Here is an 18247-nt window from a genome sequence, read left to right as displayed (position 1 = left end):
AGCCATGTTGACTACTTACCTTCGACTAGTGAAAGTGAAGTCCCAGGATAGAGAGGGAGAGCAAGATTTCCCTGTAAACTGTGTGAAGGCGATCACGCCATCCACCGTTGTCCCTTCTTAGACGAGGCTAAAAGAGTTCTGGAAGATCACCCGATTTTACGAGCGCAACTTCCTCCTCGATATCAAAAACTCCTGCCAAGTCCTTCACTAGTCGAGAACCCAGCTGGCCCGCCCAGGTGGTCAGCCGAAGCACCTATCATTGCAGATGAACCATCTGGATCCATGCCTGACGAAAGTCAAAAGGTTGATACGGCAGTTGACCTGGTTTTGCCTTCAGAGGGTCTATCTTCGAATGATACCATCACAGAGGAGAATAAAGACGACACCGTCCAGATTCTCTTCATCAACACTGACTCTGATGAACAAGGAGGCAATGCCCCCATTCCTTTATCGCAGTAAGGAAGTTCGGCGGAGCGATATCCAACCGTTTATTTGATCCCACCACCAAGCAACCTAGTTGTGTCCTTTTACTGGAACCAACTAGGCAGACCCCGGTTGCCAGCAAGCATACCGTTCAGAATTATCGTTCAAATATACAGAATGGTGATGGCTGGCACTATCATTAATGAGGGGGCATCTGTGAGTATCCTTTCCTCTATTTCTTGGAAAGCACTTGGTTCGCCAGTGCTTTTACCTGAAATGAGAAATCTATCATGTTTTGATAAAGGAACCAGTCGACCTTTAGGGATCCTCCCCAATGTGCCCATAACATTGAAAGGGAAGACCGTTCAAATGAATGTGATGGTTGTTCAAGGACCCTTGGATTATAACCTACTCCTTGGATGAGACTATATATATTGCATGGGAGCTATAGTCTCCTCACTCTTTAGAGTAATGTGTTTTCCGCATGAAGGAAGACTGGTCAAGCTCGTGGACCAACTTTCATTTCCCGGATCACGCATCGTAAATAGTCACATGCCATCCCTAAATGGTCTATTCATGCAAGAAGTGTCTCAACCCACGGTCCGTCCTCCTGATGAGCGCGAGTAATCCGGGAGGATATGACTGGAACCCAGGGGGCATGCGTCCTAGCCTGCTTCGGCAGGAAAAATTTGGGTATAGGGTAGGTTTCCGCGAGAGAATATGACTAGTCCGTACCTCGTCCGTGGTTGGAAGAGGGGTTGTTCTAGAATAAGATTCTTCCATCAAAGTTATGTGAGAGGGCGGGTCTCGTCACTCACCTTTGTTTATCTCGGTATACATTGCCGAAGAAGTGTTTTGTTGAAAGAATAACAGAACAATCTTTGGGTAGCCTGAAAGAGGTAGGTCTCTCTCGGTAAAACAAATGTTTTATCTGCAAATTGAGGGGTAATCTTGAAATCTACTTTATGCCTGGGGGCATGCAAACCTTTTGGAGTGCAAGCAAAGAGCGGTTATTTATCTGTTTTTTGGGTTAGCCGTTTCCTAACTTGCATAAAGAAAGGATGCGGAGAAAAGCTTCATGAGATGAAGCTCCATAAAAAATAGAATCTCAATGAGATACTCTTATCATATGACTGGTATATCGAGTAGTTTTAGCACACAGTTCATGCTCGCCAAAAAATAAACGCAAGATCCGAGCAGTTTTAGCGCATAGTTCATGCTCGTTAAAAAATAAACATAAGATCGAGCAAGTGTTTCAATCCGCGTTTAAGCTCGTTAAAAAATGAACTACCCGGTAAATAACCACTGTGAATGTAACCTTATCAGCCGTTAAAGCCTTGGTTGTGTTTGCACCATCACCTCCACTTTTCCATTGGCCGATTGTTCACCTCCATATGTTTGTTTACCCATTTTGAGGAACAGCTGCGAAGAGTGATTTAACCTAGCCATCCTCGTGACAATGTCGTGATTGAAAAATTCCAACCTGTACCTGGAATCAGCTGTTATCACTGTTTATCACTCGTTCCTCAAAAGACGAGTCTTCTTTAAGCTATTTTCAACTGACTCGTAAAATATAAAAAGATTGCCGAGTTTTGGCCTTCCAGCTCGTTAAAGCGACCGGAAGTGCTATCCCTCCTCTAGATTTTAATCTTTTTGGACCTGAGGGATTATTGCACAAAAAGATCGGGCGCTTGTTTTGTTCGAATCGTTAAAACTATCGAAAACTCATCCCTTCTGTATTGTTTTATACTTTTTCGGACTTTAAGGGATTAGATGATGAAAAAGGAATTTTGGAGTTAACTTTATGTAACTTTTCAGACTCTCTAAAAATGAAAAGGACCGAGTTATCCTTGTCGTTAGACTCGTTAAAATCATTAAATAGCGACAAACTTGTCTTTCGACGAGAATGAGTTTCACTATCACTAGGCTCGTTAAAACATAGCGATGGGCTTTCCCGAAGGGCAGGTTATAGAACAAGCATATGTTATCCTCCTCAAGCTTGACAAAAATAAAGAGGTACTGGTCAGCAATGACTGGGGAAAAATTGGGAGAAACTAAAGAAAACTTTGATGGTAGCAGGTCGCTCTTGAACATGACACTTTTCCTCCGTACGACAATCGGGTTGGGTTGTTTCATTCACCGGTCACATCCATGGTCTCGCAATACCATCCATATTTGGGGTAATTCTACCGATCCATCGCATCCGTGTCGCCATATGTTCAAGAGAAGTCGTTCAGAAAAGTCAGCAGTGTCCCATCCACTGCCATACATCCTTTCATGACCGCCACCCTGAATCATATGTCTCAGATCGTTTTCACCTCCATTAAAATCATTAGCTCCGTTCCGTGTCACTGATGTGGGATTCATTAAGGCCCTCCTGTGACGGATCGCTTCTTGTCGACATCATCTCATTATCCAAGAAGTTTATCTAGGAACAACCCCTTCAGTACTTTGAAGCTTGCATGCCACAATGGCAAGTTTCTCACTTCTGGCGACAGGTATACATCAATGACCTTCGACCGAATGATTTTGCGTGGTGTTCGATGCCAAGTCCTTTATTCACACCACGTGAATTGTACTGCAGTACCTTGAGGGTCATTATCATTATCGGTGATTCCTCTCGCGCTTGTTAACAGTTTACATCATTGACCGATAATCAAGCGATGTCTTTCCATGTTCGACTTCAGAACATTTCTCACATGGATCGACTTGTACTTAGAGTGAAGAATGAATGAGTTTGAAGACCCCGGATCTAGTTTCATCCATCCGGGCTGCGATATATATTCAGGAAAGATAAAGACATTCACATGTACATTATTGCAGCAGATAATCATCCTACTCAAAGGATGATAATTTCATCAAAATTATCAGTCTACCATCAGACGATTGTCTGTTCTGTGTACAGAAAAATGAATTTATAAAGCTGAGCATGGGAATGCCCACCTCAGCTAGATCATGAAAGCCATATGAAAAATAATGTATTGTATTGTATCTTATTACAGGTCTCTCTCCCAGCATTGGATGAACTTCGGATCCCCCTGATAAAGCATTTCGCCCAATAAATAGGCTCGTACTTTAGGGGGCAACTGTTATAGACATTTTTGTGCCTTACAGCATTGAGCATGAAATGTCCATAATCTAAGGGATCCAAAGTCCCTAAACATGTTGTTCCTACCCGTAGAGGAACAAGGCTAACAAACCACAACAATTCACAGAAGTTCTCCACCAGAAACTGCTAAAAAACAAGTCAATTCAGGATCATTTCAGTGGCTACACTAGCTGTTTGCGCTGAATGTCAAATCCAACACTGGCTACCTGCTTTGAATGTTAACTAGAACAAAGGCTACCTGCGCTGAATGAGAGTGGACAAGTGGCAGGCTTAGTTCTCAAGGTGTCAAGACCCAGGAAGCTTCCAAAATGACACTTGCCTCAGGGAATTCGACTGGTGATGAGTAAGAGGTTCCAAATCTCAGAGTGGAAGAAAGAACCTCCAACTGGACTCAAGAAGTGATAGAGGGAGAGGACACTAGTCAGATCTCAAGCTGACTCATCCTCTCTCCAAACATCTATATATGGATCTCTCCTCCATGAGATCTAGAGGCTGCAATTTTGTTATTGCAAAGAATTGCTATTGGTTTGAGACTGGAATCATTGGGTGCTTAATGCTTTGAAGGGGCTGAAGATAAGAATTCCATTTGCTGGGAAGGAGATGCTGGATTGGAGCTCTTTGGGTTGTATCTCTTCCTCAACCTTGTTATTCCTCAATAAAGCTATCTTGGTTTCTCCTATATGCTGATTTATTTTGATGTACGAATGTATTAGTGTATTTGGTTTATTTCTAATCCTAAACTAGTTATGAATGTGAATATTTGTCTTTGTGTAGTGTTCTTCTCTTGTCGCAAGTAGCTGTTCTCTTGTGATCTTGCAGGAAGTTGTAGCTGGATAAGCGAGAAGGCAAGTAGCTGTGAACACCCAAAGAGAAGGGACATCGGATCGAGTGTCAAACGGAAGACACCGGTAAGTCTATTGATCTCTCTTCTTTCACATTTCATAAAGGAAGAAACCAGTATAGCTGTACTCGTTTGTTGCTAAGGCATTGTCAAACCTTAGGTGGATAGGATCGCTCTGCATAGGCATTTTTCCCCACAACAAAAATTTCTATAGCTCGTTAAAGCGACCGGAAGAGCTATCCCTCCTCTAGATTTTAATCTTTTTGGACCTGAGGGATTATTACACAAAAATATCGAGCACTTGTTTTTTTCGGCTCATTAAAACTATCGAAAACTCATCCCTTCTGTATTGTTTTATACTTTTTCGGACTTAAGGGATTAGATGACGAAAAAGGACTTTTGGAGTTAACTTTATGTTCCTTTTCAGACTCTCTAAAAAGGAAAAGGACCAAGTTATCTTTGTCGTTAGACTCGTTAAAATCATTAAATAGCGACAAACTTGTCTTTAGACGAGAACGAGTTTCACTATTGCTAGGCTCGTTAAAACATAGCGATGGGCTTGCCCGAAGGGCAGGTTATAGAACAAGCATATGTTATCCTCCTCAAGCTTGACAAAAATAAAGAGGTACTGGTCAACAATGACTGGGGAAAAATTTGGAGAAACTCAAGAAAACTTTGATGGTAGCAGGTCGCTCTTGAACATGACACTTTTCCTCCATACCACAATCGGGTTGGGTTGTTTCATTCACCGGTCACATCACCATGGTCTCGCCATACCATCGATATTTGGGGTAATGCTACCGATCCATCGCATCAGTGTTGCCATATGTTCAAGAGAAGTCGTTCAGAAAAGTCAACCGTGTCCCATCCACTGCCATACATTATCCTTCATCCTTTCATGACCGCCACCCTGAATCATATGTCTCAGATCGTTTTCACCTCCATTAAAATCATTAACTCCGTTCCGTGTCACTGATGTGGGATACATTAAGGCCCTCCTTTGATGGATCACTTCTTGTGTACATCAACTCATTATCCAAGAAGTTGATCTAGGAACAACCCCTTCAGTACTTTGAAGCTTGCATGCCTCAATGGCAAGTTTCTCACTTCTGGCGACAGGTATACATGAAGAACCTTCGACCGAAATATTTTGCGTGGTGTTCTACGCCAAGTCCTTTATTCACACCACGTGAATTGTACTGCAGTACCTTGAGGGTCATTATCATTATCGGTGATTCCTCTCGCGCTTGTTAACGGTTTACCTCATTGACCGGTAATCAAGCGATGTCTTTCCATGTTCGACTTCAGAACATTTCTCACATGGATCGACTTGTACTTAGAGTGAAGATCGAACGAGTTTGAAGACCCTGGATCTAGTTTCATCCATCCGGGCTGCGATATATATTCAGGAAAGATAAAGACATTGACATGTACATCATTGTAGCAGATAATCATCCTACTCAAAGGATGATAATTTCATCAAAATTATCAGTCTACCATCAGACGATTGTCTGTTCTATGTACAGAAAAATGAATTTATAAAGTTGAGCATGGGAATGCCCGCCTCAGCTAGATCATGAAAACAATATGAAAAATAATGTATTGTATTATATCTTATTACAGGTCTCCTCCCAGCATTGGATGAACTTCAGATCCTCCTAATAAAGCATTTCACCCGTCAAACAGCCTCATACTTTATGGGGCAACTGTTATAGACATTTTTGTGCCTTACAACATTGAGCATGAAATGTCCATAATCTAAGGGATCCAATGTCCCTAAACATGTTGTTCCTACCCCTAGAGGAACAAGGCTAACAAACCACAACAATTCACAGAAGTTCTCCACCAGAAACTGCTCAAAAAAAAGTCAATTCAGGATCAATTTAGTGGCTCCACTAGCTGTCTGCGCTGAATGTCAAAGCTAACACTGGCTACCTACGCTGAATGTCAAAGCCAACACTGGCTACCTGCGCTAAGCGAGAGTTGACATGTGGCAAGTTCATTCCACGAGGTGTCAACACCCAGGAAGCTTCCAGAATCTTCCTCAATGACACTTGCCTCAGTGAATTCGACTGGTGATGAGTAAGAGGTTCCTAATCTCCAAGTGGAATCAAGAACTGACAAAAGGAGAGGACACTAGTTAGATCTCAAGCTGACTCATCCTCTCTCCAATCATCTATATATGGATCTCTCCTCCATGAGATCTAGAGGCTGGAATTTTGTTATTGCAAAGAATTGCTGTTGGTTTGAGACTAGAATCATTGGGTGCTTAATGCTTTGAAAGGGGTGAAGATAGGAATTCCATTTGCTGGGAAGGAAATGCTGGATTGGATCCCTCTGGGTTGTATCTCTTCCTGAACCTTGTTATTCATCAATAAAGCTATCTTGGTTTCTCCTATATTCTGATGTATTCTTGATGTATGATTGCATTAGTGTATTTGGTTTATTTCTAATCCTAAAACTAGTTATGAATGTGAACATCTGTCTTTGTGTAGTGTTCTTCTCTTGTCGCAAGTAGCTGTTCTCTTGTGATCTTGCAGGAAGTTGTAGCTGGATAAGCAAGAAGGCAAGTAGCTGTGAACACCCAAAGAGAAGGGAGATCGGATCGAGGGACAAACGGAAGACACCGGTAAGTCTATTGATCTCTCTTCTTTCACATTTCATAAAGGAAGAAACCAGTATAGCTGTACTCATTTGTTGCTAAGGCGCTGTGACACCTTAGGTGGATAGGATCATCCTGCATAGGCATTTTTCCCCACAACAACTGTTACTACGAGTTCAACTCGTAGCCCTTCAAGTTGGCTTGGTGAATACTCGGGACATTTCCCCCAAAGTCTATGAGATTGTCTTGTTAATTCATCCATGATTAAATATTTTAATTACTTCACACGCAAACAAAGAAAAATCTCAGTAAAACCACCTAAAGTCTCTAAAGAACCAAACAATGTGAATCACACACCTAAAAAAAATCTAGGAGTTTAGACCACACACAAACAATAAATTTTCGTACCGATAACACTAGTTGGTGATGAAATCCAACATTGTTGAATTCAATACAGAAAGGGCGGTTGGAACAGTCACCCCAACAACCTGCTTAATGAAACAGATTAGCACAAGTTTCTTCACTAAACCATCTCGAGTGAAGAGAACCCCCTAGAGAGTCCAAGTGAGTCTAGTCGACATCTGATCCAGGTACAGTGGGATCTTCCCCCCATCGTCACCTTAGGAAAGAATCCTATAGATTATGGTCACTATGGTTACCAACATAAACAAATATACCCGGGGGAACAGTCTATGATCTGATACACATGCAAGATCAGAGTAACAAAGCTCAATCCCCTTGAAGGCTCCTTGACATAATCCAAGGTTTACCAACAAGTGACCCCAGGCTCCTCAACAATAGTCAATCCGAGGTTTACCATTTTTAATATGTGTATACCTTCGATCATTCCTAAAGAGGAAGGATTGATTACCCCACTGGTTCATATATCATCTCGTGCTTGACCCCTTTAAGAGGAGATTCCCAGAGCATAGATGTAATAATTGGAATTTATCACCTACCACAAGATATAGCTACTTGTTTGTTTTAACTATCTTGGAGAGTTAATTACTCCCTACTCCAAGATACTAGCCTAAGCTATGTTGGTGATAAAGAGCCCTAGAAATAAAAATATTGCTAGATAAATTTTACTTTAAGCGTTATTTTTATTGGTTGTTCCTTAGGTCAAAAGGTATGGAGATGAAACTTTATGGTGTGAAGACTCGACTCTAAAACACTAAAATGCACCTAAGATGATAAACAATCCTTTTTATTCAATGAATTTCTAGCTAAAGAAAGAGTTGAGAATGTAATTGCTTGAAAAATAAATCTTTCCTTAATGAATAAATGAAAGGAAAAAGTTTTTGTCTTTTCCAACAAATTCAAAATGAGACTACTAGTTAGGCTCATGAAAAAATCATTTTCTTTTCAACACTCAAAAACTACGAAAACAAATTCTTTCAAAAGAGATTCTAAAATTTCTAGAAAGCACTCAAAGCTATGAAAAATATAATCTTAAGATCTACAACTTCTAAAAACCAAATTGAAGAAAAAGCTTAAAAAATTTCTTTTTGAGGATGTTTTACTTAGTTATTCAGCAAACTAAGGACTAATTCATTCAGAATAACAAATTAATCAAAAACACCTAGCTATGTTTTCTTTTTAAAAATGAAATTCAAAACTTTCAAACAAGTTCTTTCAAAGCTTTGAAAGAGAAAATGAGATCTACTTCTCACCAAGGGCAGATTTCACAAATTAGTCAGAATCATTAAGAAGACCAGCAAAAACCAGGGTAATTTGAGGTTTCTTAGGCTTCTAAACTCTGAGTTACTACAAAGAACAAACGAGAATGAAATTAGGCACGCAAAACTTCTAGAAAATCACCTAAAACCAAAATGTCAATGGAACTCACCTACAAGAAGTTTCTGACAGGACACATGCAGATATGGGCAGAGGCTAAAAAACATAAACAAATCCTAAGTTTTTTTGGATGAAATTTTCTTAGGTTTTTCAAAAATTTGACAGGGTCCACAGGCCTCGGGTATAACCAGATGCGGTACCGCTCTATGTAGTAAAGCAATAGTGTGGGGATGTCTGCACTATGTTACAAACAAAAAGTGTGGTTCTCTTTCAAAAGCATGAAAAACAAAAAACAGTTCAGAATCTAAAAAATCTACCCAATCCCACATACATTAAGCAAAAACCAGAAATAGAGAAAAAGTTTCTCAAGTCAAAATAAAAGTAAAGGAAAAAACCAAAATTCAAGTCCCCAGTGGAGTCACCATTTTGTCGGCTAGATAGATCGTTCTTGCGGACAAGACCGATCTCCCTAGTATCAACTGATATCTAGCAACATGTAGAACAAGAAAATCTACCTTTCTATAAATATTTCGATTTATAAATAAAAACCAAGAGGTGTTTTAGACCCTACCTTAAGTCCAATGCTAGTTTGTGGCAGCCATGAAATAAACCATGAGAGACAACTTATTGAGAAAAATAAACTTGATTGTGTTAAATTTAAACAAAGAAGAACTTTACAACCTTGATGCCTTGATGTTGTACAAGCTCCTCCCAGGGTCCAAGCAAGAACCTCCTCTACTTTGACAAGCTTCGCACTCTTCCCAATGAGATCAAAAGGTATGTAATCTCTCATCTTAAGCTCAATTAAGAAGTCTAAATTCCAACAGCATTTACCTAAAAAACATTCAGCTTTTAACCTCCTTAGTAACCAGCCCAATGCCACATTTTATAGTGCAGAGGGAGGAAGTTACAGGTCCACCTATGAAGGGATAGAGTCCTCCCTCAAAGGGATAAGCTCCTCACATCAAGGGGTTATCTCCTTTAGTTATGGGATGCATCAACATCAAAGGATCGAACTTTCCACCTCAAGATTCCCTCTAGAAGCTTCAAGAAATAACCCAAAGTGATTTTTTAAGATTGTAATTGCACCTTTTTTACTTTTACAGGGTCCGTACCCTTTACACATAAATAGAGCAGGCAGGTGTGCAGGGGACATGACCAAGGGGTGCGGGACCACAGGTAATGCTAAGAGAAAGTGAAAAACCAGAGTTTTAGAGATTTTCAAGGACTTTCTCTCATTTTTCAAGGCTCGACATGAGGAGCTGAGTTTTAAGACTTGCATAGGAGGAAAGCATGAGTGGTGATAGTATCACACTGACTGCAGAATGTCATGGTGACAATATTTTGTGTAACAGACAAATATGGGTCCTGGAGATTTTGAGAACTTTTAGGAGTTCAGAAACAAAAGGCTTAGGTAATCCCACTACATTTGTTGAAAATCAAGGACAAGCCTACCCCCTGTGTGACTATCAACATCGATGGGCCTGATTCCTGCATAGAGTCTCATGTAGATATAGGGAAAGCACTGAATACATGGAATGCACTGAATATAGAGAAAGCCCAAGACATCAAGATTGTAGCAAAATATGGTGGGAAATCAGCTAAAAAGCAAGGTATGAGAACCCCACCCAAAGGTATTGGTTTAGAGATCAAAGGCAATAGTTTGGAGCAAGAGTGGGAACAATTCAATAAGAAACTACAAGACACTCCCAAGAGAAGAGATGCCCAGGAAACTACAGGGTACCAAACTCTTCTGCATTTTTAGAAGAATACAAAGTCTGAACCGATGGATGATAAAGTGACAACGTCTTAGCATACTGAAATCATCCCCACTGTACCCACATTGGAAATTGTCTTCAAGGTGATTGAAATCCCTCCTCTTGACGTGTTCTACAACTCACTGCACAAGGGTGTAGTAAGGAGATAGAGGAAAAGGAGAAGGATAGAAACACCTGAACTCCCATCTAGGAATGAGCCAATTGAAATAGTTTTGAAGGAGATCCCTTCCAACCCAGTTGAAAGATGACTAGATTGCCACAATTTACCAAAGCATATGCAACTGAAATATCTATTTTGTTAAGGAAAAAGAAGAAAAGATTGCACATCTCGAGCAGCAGCTCGAAATAGAGAGGGCATGTTTGAATAGGAAGGCCACTAACCAGTTGGCCCAATTGCTACATGTCATGGAGGAGCTGAAAATAATCCACGAAGAATGTCATAGTTCATTGAATGGCAAGAAATGGAAGAGGGAGGAAAGTCAATCTGCCTAAGAGTGAGGTGACACACAAGGACATTCTTTTCATGGATTCAAATGCAAGGATCAAACAAGATCAACTAGCAGTGGGAAGAATAGCTAGGGTGTCAAAGAATATAGTAAAGGTGGTAAACCATACTTTGTTTGCCACCAACTTGGTGAAATAAGGCAACCTAAAAGAACTACCAGATCTGTATGACTTGCATAACAGATGGAAGGAAAGAGAATTTGGGGTGTCAAAGAATACAATAAATGTTGTAAACCATACTTTGTTTGCCACCAACTTGGTGAAAGAAGGAAACCCGAAAGAACTGCCCAATCTAAATGACTTGCATAACATATGGAAGGAAAGAGCGGAAACTCAAAGGGAAGAAATAAAATAATTATCCAAGACTGATTGGGAGTTGCATTGGTAATACCTCATCAGGCCACACAGTCAAATCATGACCGTTAACTACTCTCTCCATTCAACTCAACAGATGTCACCACCTCTCACAGATGCAATTTTCACAGGATAGTTCAGAACACAGTTTGGGGCACCTCTTTAAGTCAAACCAATGGTCGATATATGTGAGTTGAGGGACAAGCTGGTAGACAAAAAATCATCATCACAGCCTCTGCTGGTCAAGTCACTGCTTATTTTTAGAGTTAGTTAACTAGTTAGGAGGAATGTTGTTTGAATCCTCCTCAAATTTTTGTATAATCTATTTTTGAACATTAGTTAGAATAGTATTTATACCCTTCTCATGCATTTAGAGAAGTGTCCATAATTTTATCAAAAACATTTTCAAAGAATGCATTATCGTAAGTTTGTGAATTCTTTGGTGAAATTATGGAACATGATAGTTTGTTTTGAATATCATACTACTTTCCTTTGTTGATACACTTTTGTATACTTTGAAGATAATTTGATTTGAAGAAAAGAATTGATCTGTATCATTATTCAAATTAGCATAAATTCATATATATGGCACCTTTATCCTATATGATTAGCCTTGATTTTTTCTAATTAGTGACAACACTTTACTTTCATGAATTGTATATGAGATGTTTTTTTTCTATTAAATCATTAATTGCATTATTGTATGATGCCTAGCTGAGATTATTGATTTTCATATATATATATATATATATATATATATATCATCACATATGTGATATAGTTTATATATTTGTTTTACTAACTATTTAGTCAAAGAAAATATCTTTACACATTATCATCTCTGTTTTATGCGTGATTGATCTTTATTATCAGATGTCAAGCATATATCCTTTTAGATCACATATTATACATAAATACCTAGGTTTATATTAGATTAAGTTACCTAGAGATTCACATGATAGAATAGGTCATTTAAGTTATCATTATTCTATTGCAATCACTCGTAAAACCACCCACTCTCATTTTAAAACACATACCAGGAAACTGGTCCCATTATCCCCAATCAGAGCCACCACTTTAAATGGAAAAGGAGTTGTCTTAAGTTCTGGACTAGCTAGTTATCCCCCATGTTGGAGCAGTAGAAATCTGAGGCCTCAATAGGTGGTTGGTTCTTGAGTGATTTGTAGTCTTTTATGGATTTCAATTTATTTCTTGTTTGTAGTCCCCACTTCCACAACCAAAACTTGGAGGTCAATTCATATCATAGTGACACTCAGCTCATGTTTACCCCAAAGATATTGTAAAAGTGGGTAAATGTGGGAGGGGTAGTTATGAACACTAAGTGAGAGCATATGGTAGGCTGAGTAAATGATGATGATGGAATGAGGAAAAAAAGGCTTGTCATTCAAAAATACACTAAAATGTGCCAATCACAAGGGACAAAAGTGTGAAATCTTTGAGGGTAAGGCCAGAAATAAGAGAAAGAAGAGGAGGCAAGGCTCAGATTCAAAGTCATGGTGGGTCATATGGAGGTATTCGAAAAAGGTAATGGATAAGATACTACATTGATACCATGACAGAAAAAGGGTGCTATGCTATGGCATCAATGATTAGGTAGGCTCTACTTCCAAGATACGATGTGCATTGAGAACAGTGGTTGATATCATAATTTGATGGGGTCAAAACTAAAGCATAATGATGAAACTGATAGTCAATATTACATTTGAGACGAAAAAGATGTGACCTACCCCTATATTTCATTAAAAGAGATATACCTGAAGTCCAAAGGATGTCACAATAAAAAAACCATCCTGTTTTGTAAAAAAAATCCAGAAAGACTAAAAAAATTGTTAAATCACATAACATAAGAAATAAAAATGGATGCGGTAAGAATAGGACCATATATTTTTTATTTTTTTATTTTTATAGTTTTTTTTGGATTTTGTTGGCATATATGAGATACTAGAATAATACTCACATCACACACCAAACCAAAAAGAACAAAATAATCACATTTGTATGTATAATATCTACACACGTAACTAAATCTAATATGTCATGTCAAGGTGTGCCTATTTCTAGGCAGAGGACAAGGATTTCCATACATGAACTCATGGAGGAGTGGAGGCACCATATGGCACACCATGATGGGGCCATGCCATAGAAAGTTGAACTAGTCGATTCCTAAAGGTTGATGATGGCATGGAACACCTATAAGAACCACATCGTTATCATGAATGACTTGAGGAAATATAAGGTGAGTAGTCTTGTGAGCTAGTGGACCTCCTTGACAAGGACTATCAAGAGATAAAAGAAGTAGAAGGCACTTGTCAACAACTGGAGATTATCTAGACAATTCATTAGCATTTTCATCATTAGAAAACCAAGAATTGACTCATTTCATGGGTGGCACTTCGAAGGAGGGTCGAGGAAATTTCGTTGGGTTAATTCAATATTTTGTTTGCAAATCTCTATATTTTCCAAATCAGGGAGACTAAAGGAATCAAGAGGCATAATCTCCCTAGGATGGTCAACAGGTGAATTCATGACCTCCAACATGACTTGTTGGGAAGAAGGTGTTTCATAAAGGCAGTCACATAGAATAGGAAGAGTGGAGGCACATCTTGGGAAAGGATATTCGTCATATTCCATATTGTGATGGAGTTTTTGGCCAGTGATAAGATTTACTTACGGGAATTCTGGAGAGGAAATATATTCCACAAATGGTGGCATATGATTCTCACTAGATTGATCTGCTTCTATAAGATTAGGAGACACCACCCAAGGATCAAGAGGTCTATGAGATCTACATGTGTCAAAAGAGATCATATGCATAGGGTCTTTAGAAGAAGATGAAGGAATGTTGAGTATTGGTTGTTATACACAATTTATGATTGCAAACAAAAGTAATTTCCCTAGACTTATTGGACTAGTCTAGAATAATAGAGGGCATGAAATGATATAGCTTTTCCTTACAAAATTTAGAGAATGGGAAAGAGCCCTACCTCAAATATGTAGCAATATTTATCTCGTGACAAGTTTGGATCAAGAACAACTAGTTAATATCACAATCTATTACAATACATTTTCATCATGATATTATTGCCGAGGAATACCCATGGTTAGCACATAAGCGAACATTACATGTACAATGATGAAAACATCACACCCACTGATGAAAAAGAGTGGACCCATGATTGGATGAATTTCTATATGATCATAGCCATCATAGCTTGTAATCTTACCTTAATCGTGAAAGCGCAACCTAGATGGATGGAACTAGATTCGGGTCTTCTATCTGATTCACTCGATCGTGTAATGTACGACTCTAACCATGCAAGTAAATGAGTTGGAGTCGAGGATGGTAGAAACCATCTGATTACTTAGCAATGAAGTAAGCCATTAACATAAGTGATAGAAACCACCGATCATGTTAATGGCTCTCAAGGTACCATAGTACAACCCTTATCAACTGAAGTGAAACACCACACAAAATATTTTGGCCAAAGGCCAATGATGGAAACCTATCCATGACATTAACAGGAAGTGACCCATCATAGGAGGGCCTTGATGTATCTCTCATCAATGACATGAAATAGGTATCATGTTTTGAGACAGAATGATGTTGATGTGGAACCAGTTAAGGAAGGAAAGACATAAATTAAGTCTTTGGAGTATCATAGAAGATATCATCTAAATGAATTCTCTTGAACATATTGGTGACATAGAATGGGGTTTAAAAAATTTACCCAAAACTGATATGCAGGCTTTGATATGATCTGATGAACCAAAAAGAGAAGAAAATTTCCCAACACAACAACCACAAAGATGAAGTGGAAAATTGTCATGTTCAAGAGTGACTCGCTTCCCTTAATAGCTAGATTGTTAGGCCCCTATACTACTAGTGTAACCCCTTATTGTTATTAGTACAACCCACTTATAATATTGTTGTGCCCCTATTATCCCCATATTGTTATTATTGTGCCCCATAGAATCCCTCTATTGTTATTTTTTTGGCTTTATATTATTATTGTTAAGTCAACTGGGTTATATTGTCACTCCTTAGAATCCTATATATAGAAAGGAGGTTTTGTCATTTGAACGATCCAAGAATTTTTCATTTATGTAATGTAAAGGAGGTTGCCCCATCGAAGAGGCTGAATTCTAAGGCGTTGATCTATCTTTTCTATCTCTTCTTGAGCTGGTTTCATAACATTTGGTATCAGAGCTTTGGATTCTAGTGTTTCGCTGCTCCAAAAAGGTCATCGTGGCATTTTTTCTATAACTTTTTATCTGCAATGTTTCATAAGCTAGAAAAAAACCCATTTGACAAGATATCATGCTGAATCTCAAGTCCAAATTTCAGAGCTTGATCTGAGGAAATTGGTTTTTTTGCAGACTCCTCAATTACATTCCAAATAGGTGACCTGGGGAAAATCGTCATAACTTTCTCTCTGAGCATCAGATTGAAATTTAATAAGAAGGTATAGAAAGAGGATGGACTGTAGTTTCTTGTATATCCTTTTCAGATCCAAAGGTCAAAATAGTGACTCGTGGCACGTCATACAAGTTCGCTCTACTGAACTAGTCTATAATCAGGTTATCCTAGGAGATTGTGCATAACTCCTCCTTGGAGAATCCAACTTGGATAAGACTGGTGGCATTGGAAAGAGGACACAGAGGGCTACTACAGGTAGCTATTTCAAAATTGGATGACCCAAAATTGCAAAGATGCGTTAGATTCAATATCAAGCTTCTACAAAGTGAAAAAAGGTGTGTAGTTTTTTCAACATTTTTACATAAGCTTGGTTTGAAGAATTAGTTTGAATCGGTAATTGATGCCCCGAGGAAAGAAAACACAAACACCTAGTAACAACCTAAAATATATATCATGACTTATGAAGAAGAACAAGAAATGCAACATGATATATAGAAATTACGAGACCAAGTCCAACAAGTGTCACTTGCACAAAAAGCAACAGAATCTAAGATGGACGGTTTAAGGAAAGATGTAGAAGCTAAGATGGATGGTTTAAAGAAAGGTGTAGAAGCTAAGATGGATTGTTTAAAGAAAGGTGTAGAAGCTAATATGGATGGCATGGAAGCTAAGATGGATTGTTTAAGAAAGGTGTAGAAGCTAATATGGATGGCATGGAAGCTAAGATGAATGGCATGGAAGCTAAAATTGATGGTATGGATGATAAGATGGAAGAATTGAAGATAAATATGAATACATTTCTACAAGAAATGGTCACTAATGGTGAAAGGGTAGTAAAGGAAACTCATGATGAGAACAAAAGAAATATTAATCATGATTCCATAGACTCTAATGTTGAATCATAGGCCCACCATATTCCAAAAATCGATATGAGAAACTTTGATGGCAAGGATCCCGCAACATGGATATTACAGATGGAGCAATTTTTCGATCGCAATAATGTGCAAAACACACAAAAGGTACGTATTGCAACTTTACATTTGGAACCAAATCAGTTTGTATGGTATCAATGGATTTCCTCTCGTAAACAAATTATCACTTGGGCAATTTTTACAGAAGAATTGACAACACATTATGAGGATACAAAAAACAACACTTCCTTTTAGCCAATTGACAAGTCTCAAACAAAAGGGTTCAATAATGGGGTACATTGAGGAGTTCCAAAAATTGAACATCAGGGTCAAAAGTACTCCAGAGGAGCATAGGATTGATGTGTTCATAGGGACTTTAAAGCATAATATCCAACATGATGTTTGCCTTTGGGAACCTGATTCATTAGAGAAGGCATTCAGATTAGCAAGAAAAATGGAAAGAAAAATTATGGCAACCAAGAAGCATACCACTCACAACTATAAAGCTGGAAGTGTTTTTGTCCCTAGTCTTCCACAACATATAAGGTTGACACTACAACAATTGGAAGAAAAAAGAGCAAAAGGGCTTCGTTATAGTTGTGATAGCAAATACACTAAAGGTCATAAGTGTGCTGAGAAGAAATTATTCTACATAGATTGTGAAGAGGAAGAAGAAAAGGAGCAAGAAAGGTCAAAAGAAGAGGATATACTCCAAGAACAAAGCCTAGATAAATAAGAAATGAATCTGACCATATCTTTTAATGCATTGGCAAGAATTACCACTCCTCAAACCATCAAGATAGAAGGACAAATCAAGAAGAAAAAGGTAATAGTGTTGATTGATTGAGGAAGTACCCACAATTTTATTCATTGTAAGGTAGTAAGAGAATTGAATTGCTTCTTATATCTAGCACCAGAGTGTCAAGTGATGGTTGCAAATGGAAGAACAATAAATTTCTCTAGAAAGTGCCATAATATCAAGCTATCCATGGGAGAATATGTATTGACTAGCCCAATGCTTTCCATTCCAATGGGAGGTGCTGATGTTGTATTAGGAGTCCAATGGCTACAATCCTTAGGTACAATAGCTATTAATTTTCAAGAACTTTTCATGAAATTTTCTATGGAAGGAAAGGAAGTTGAATTAAGGGGTATTGCAGGGAAACTGTGAAAGATAATCAGCTCTAATGGTATGACAAAGCTTTTAAAAAAGGAAAAAAGAGGTGTAATTGCACAATTATGTTGGCTAGGTGTTTCCACATTGGAATCATCTATTTCTCCAAATCTCCAAAATGTCTTGGACAATCATTCCAAGTTATTTGAGACTCCAAAAGGTCTCCCACCTATTCGTGATCATGATCATGCTATTCATCTGATTCCAGGAAGTGTTCCTCCAAACATCAGGCCGTACAGATATCCCTATGCCCAAAAGAGTGAAATTGAACATATGGTTGCAAAAATGCTAGAGGTTGGTATAATTCAACCAAGTC

This window comes from Pinus tabuliformis, chromosome Q (genome assembly GCF_031772625.1).
Source record: "Pinus tabuliformis cultivar Carrire ecotype Pingquan chromosome Q, CPIR1, whole genome shotgun sequence".
Lineage (NCBI taxonomy): Eukaryota > Viridiplantae > Streptophyta > Pinopsida > Pinales > Pinaceae > Pinus > Pinus tabuliformis.
This window is presented reverse-complemented; position numbering follows the sequence as displayed.